The sequence below is a fragment of the Schistocerca serialis genome, chromosome 2 (genome assembly GCF_023864345.2).
Source record: "Schistocerca serialis cubense isolate TAMUIC-IGC-003099 chromosome 2, iqSchSeri2.2, whole genome shotgun sequence".
NCBI lineage: Eukaryota > Metazoa > Arthropoda > Insecta > Orthoptera > Acrididae > Schistocerca > Schistocerca serialis.
Genome location: NC_064639.1, coordinates 793,909,061 through 793,914,296, shown reverse-complemented (window position 1 = coordinate 793,914,296; position 5,236 = coordinate 793,909,061). Strand labels below are relative to the sequence as shown.

The 5,236-nt window shown below is 45.7% G+C and overlaps 1 pseudogene; it reads right to left on the bottom strand.

The window, feature by feature from the left end:
• Positions 1-1,970: 1,970 nt before the first annotated feature.
• On the bottom strand, positions 1,971-2,089 carry LOC126458947 (5S ribosomal RNA; annotated as a pseudogene).
• Between the last annotated feature and the right edge of the window lie 3,147 nt (positions 2,090-5,236).

Sequence of the window (5,236 nt, the reverse complement as noted above, 5' to 3'; positions counted from 1 at the left end):
TAAGTACCTGACACGTTTGTACACGACGCAAAGCCAATGGACTGGAGCGACGGGACAGTCTGGAATAACTGGTGCGACGCGAATTAGTTTAAACGTCAGTGGCTGTCTAACAAAAACTGCATGAAGCAAAGTAGTACAGAATAATACCCTGAGGAGAGTAAGCTTACGCCAGCGTCTCGTTAGGGCAGGTGAGTGGAAGGCCTGCCATTGTAAGGCCTTTTGACTAGCCTTATTTTCTACCGGAGGTTTTGCCGTTAGGAAAGATGGCATCACCACTTCTGCTGCATCTTTCCCACCAATCATTGTAGGACTGCTTACGATAAGGAAAAAAAATCTCGGCGTAAAATATCCGAAGACAAGGGCAAGGTTAATAAGAGGACGAGTTGAAAAGTAACGCCTCCGAAAACTGTTAAATGTTTACAATATAAACAAACGGCATTAGCATCTACATCTTTATTCTTCAAGTGTACACATTTGCAGCCCTACGCCGCTAAAGGGCTCCGAATTGCAGCCTGTTACATGGCGGTGTGTAACGTAAGTGTGTCGGTGCGTGACAAGCAGTCTTTTGTACCCGAGTTTTGAATTCGAGGAGTTTGTCCGCACGTGAAGCCCCCTCTCCTTCAGCATGGCAATGCCAGACCACACACGAGCTCTGGGACATCTAGAAAAATCCGACGCCTTGGTATCGACCACTCTCCATACATTCTTCGTTGATCCATTATGGATCGTGGGACGACGGCTGGCATGAACTTCTTGATGCAATAATCTACCAACAGCCGTAGGTATTGTACAAATTTATTTTATTTTATGAACTTCTATGTGGTACCAGTTTCGGCATTACATTGATGCCATCTTCAAGCCCCACTCGTCATAGTCGTAAAATCGCTATACACGAAAGGAGCCATATAACTGGAACCGTGAATCAATCGCCTCTTGGCGTGAGTCTGTGTCGCCTAGCCACCAAGAGCTGTTGCAGGACGACTGATTCACGGATCCAGTTATATGGCTCCTTCCGTGTATAGCGATTTTACGACTATGACGAGTGGCGCCTGAAGATGACATCAATGTAATACCGAAACTGGTACCACATAGAAGTTCATACAATAAAATAAATTTCTACAATATATACAGCTGTTAGTAAATTATTGCATCAAGAAATTCTCCATACAGTCCTAACTTGGCCCCAAACGTTTTTCATATGTTTCCAAAACTTAACGTACACCTTAGACAGTTTTCCTTTGTTAATGATGAAGCGGTGCAAGCAGAGGTGAGGTAGCGGCTGCGTAAACAAAGTCAAACGTTCTACATTGATGGTATCAACAAACTGGAGAAATGTGATCGTTGTCAGGGTAACTATATTGAGAAACAAATATGTAGATATTAAGAATAAAGATGTAGAATGTTAATAAAGTCTCTTTTATTTAAAAAGCGTTAAGAGTTTTCACGCGAAGAATTCGGAGGCATTACTTTTTAGCACACCCTGGTAATAGAAGCTTCAACCTTACTCGAAAGTATCCTCTCTAGAGGGGACGAATGTTGGGTTCCTCTAATTACGTTCGACCACTGCACAATATCAGACAAACACCGTCCCAAGAGGCCTAGAAGGCACAATAGTACCGACCGGCCGCCGCGTCGGCCTCTGCCCTTACAAGTCAAATGGTTCAAATGACTCTAAGCACTATGGGACTTAACATCTGAGGTCATCAGTCCCCTAGAACTTAGAACTACTTAAACCTAACTAACCTAAGGACATCACACACATCCATGCCCGAGGCAGGATTCGAACCTGCAACAGTAGCAGCCCCGTGCCTCCGGACTAAAGCGCCCAAGGAGTCACATGATGCGGACACCGAGGGGCGTGTGATCAGCACACCGCTCTCCCGGCCGTTGTCAGCTTTCGTGAGCGGTGCCGCAACTTCTCAGTCGAGTAGCTGCTCAGTTGGCTTCACAAGGGCTGAGAGCACACAACTTGCCAACAGCACTCGGCAGACCCGGACGGTGGCCCATCCAAGTACTACCCAAGCCCGATAGCACTTAACTACGGTGGTCTGACGGGAATCGGTGATACCACTGCGGCAAGGCCGTTGGCACTGCACAATATTCTGAGATATTGTAATAAGTGTAACAAACATCCATTCGTTTAAATTGTGAAAGTAGAGAGATCAAATATAGGGAGCAAAAAGTTATCTACGACTTATGCAGTTACAGAGTCGAAGTACAAGAAAAGGAGGCAGTTAATGAGAAGGAAGTGAGGGAGGGTTGTGGTCTATTCGCGAGGTTGCTGAATGTGCACATCCTGAAAGCCGTGGAAACTTGTCGATGATATTGTAAATCCGTCAGAGTTGAAAAAAGACGCAAAATGGATAGTGTCTTGAAGAGAGATTAAAATATAAAATCAACAAAAGTAAAATGTAGGTAGTGGAATATATTAGAATAAATTCAGATGATACTGCGCGAATTAAAAAGTGCCGCACTAAAAGTAATAGATGACGCTTGCTCTGTGGGCAGCAAAATAACTGGTGACGTCCGGAGTAGAGGCGATAAAATGCAGACTGGCAATAGCAGGAAAGCCATTTCTGAGTAAAGAGACATTTGATAACATGGAATATAAATCTAAATCCAGAATGAGATTTTCACTCTGCAGCGGAGTGTGCGCTGATATGAAACTTCCTGGCAGATTAAAACTGTGTTCCCGACCGAGACTCGAACTCGGGACCTTTGCCTTTCGCGGGCAAGTGCTCTACCATCTGAGCTACCGAAGCACGACTCAAGCCCGGCACTCACAGCCGTACTTCTGCCAGTACCTCATCTCCTACCTTCCAAACTTTACAGAAGCTGTCCTGCGAACCTTGCAGAACTAGCACTCCTGAAAGAAACGATATTGCGGAGACATGGCTTAGCCACAGCCTGGGGGATGTTTCCAGAATGAGATTTTCACTCTGCAGCGGAGTGTGCGCTGATATGAAACTTCCTGGCAGATTAAAACTGTGTGCCCGACCGAGACTCGAACTCGGGACCTTTGCCTTTCGCGGGCAAGTGCTCTACCATCTACCAAAGAGCACTTGCCCGCGAAAGGCAAAGGTCCCGAGTTCGAGTCTCGGTCGGGCACACAGTTTTAATCTGCCAGGAAGTTTCATAAATCTAAATGTTCGAAAACCTTTTCCAAAGGTGTTTGTCTGGTGTAAAGTCTTGCAGGAAAGTGAAACATGGAAACATGGACGAGCAGCAGTTCTGACAAGAAGAGAACAGACATATGTAAAATGTGAACTGATAATTAAATCAAGACCCTAAGCTGCCGACAGGCGTTGATATACATCAGCGGGGACCAGGACTTGAACCCGAGATCTCCTGCGTACATGGCAGACGCTCTATCCATCCTTTGTTCGATGTAGTTCATTCCGTTTGGTCTGGGCGGACATCACAAGACATCCGTGCAAGGTGATCTTTGATTCCGTGACTCAGTTTTTGTATTGCAGAGGGCGAGCTGCCCTCTGACCGAACACGCTGGGTTACCGCTCCGGCATACCGAGGGCACAGAGGATAGTGCGACTGCAGGGATTTATCACCTGCACTCTTCCCGTGAGACCCACATTCCCAAATTAATGTCCACACACTATATTCGTATTGCCCCTGCCCATTACACTCATTACCAGCAACAGACAATCCTACCGAGTCCTGTAAGAGTTGGGGCAATGCGTGTGCATCCGCACAGAAGGTCAATGGCCAGGTAGCCTTGACTATATGAAGATGGTATCTGTTCTTTCGGACATATGCGAAAGGACAGATATCATCTTCATATATTTAAAATGTGTTGCTGAAGATGAATGCAATATTATATGGGTAGATTAGGTAACTAATAAGTAGGCACTGAATAGAAATGGGGAGAAATGAAATTTACGGCACATCTTGGGTAAAACAGACCGCGTCCGTAGCCGAATCCTTAGCGTCGCTGACTTTGGTACGGAATTACGCGAGATCGACTGCCGCTGCCTCCTCGGATTTTTCTGAGGTAGGTATGGAGTAGGGTCTGGTTCAAATGGCTCTGAGCACTATGGGACTTAACATCTATGGTCATCAGTCCCCTAGAACTTAGAACTACTTAAACCTAACTAACCTAAGGACGTCACACAACACCCAGTCATCGAGTAGGGTCTACTCAGTCACGTGATGTCTAATAATGAGCTGCTTGAATAAAGAGGCAGTTGCTTCACCAGGATTCATCTACTGGCAATAAAGACTGGACGGATTGGCGCCATGCTGTTCACAGACTGAGGTGACAAAAGTCGTGGAATAGCGATATAAGCATATAAATATGGCGGTAGTATCAAGAACACAAGGTATAAAACGGCAGTACATTTGCCAAGCTGCCATTTGTACTCGGGCTATTCTTGCGAAAAGGGCGTACGACGGGGACTACCAGACTTTGATCACTGAGTGGCAGTTGGAGCTAGACGCGTGGGACATTCCATTTCAAAAGTCGTTAGGGATTTTAATAGTGCGAGATCCACGATGTCAAGAGTGTGCCGAGAGTACCAAATTTCATGCATCACCTCTGAGACCGACGATACAGTGCCCGATGGCGTTCACTTAACAACCGAGAGCAGTGGGGTTTCCGTGCAGTTGTCAGTGCTAACAGCCAAGCAACTCTCCGTGAAATAACCGCGGAAATCAATCTGGGACAAGCAACGTTTGAACAGTGCGGCGAAACTTTACATACCCGTCGATGGTTTGTATGTAACGGAAGTTACATTGCCATATGACCATGCCTTCTGGGCGCTTCACTTTTGTCAGGCAGTGTATATACGGACAACGTCTATTGATGATGTCGTGTATTATGCAGTTCAAAACTATGTAAGCAATGGCTTTTCAAAGTTTGGACTTACCATTGTTAGAAAAGCAGTTTCTAACTTGCAGAAATAAATTAATGTGTTGCGTTACTCGGCTCACCAGCAAAACACTCAATATTTGCAGTGGATGTACCGCCACCTTTACACAAAGTTCTTCTAAAATATTGGCGGATGGACTTTCACTCGAATGGGAACGTACACTGAAATGACAAAAGTCATGAGATACCTCCTAATATCCCGTCGGATCACCTTTTTTCCGGCGTAATGCAGCAACACGACTTGGCGTGGACTCAAGTCGTTTGCAGTCCCGTGCAGAAGTATTGAGCCATGCTGCCTCTATAGCCGTCCATAATTTCGAAAGTGTTGCCGGTGCAGAAATTTGTGCGCAG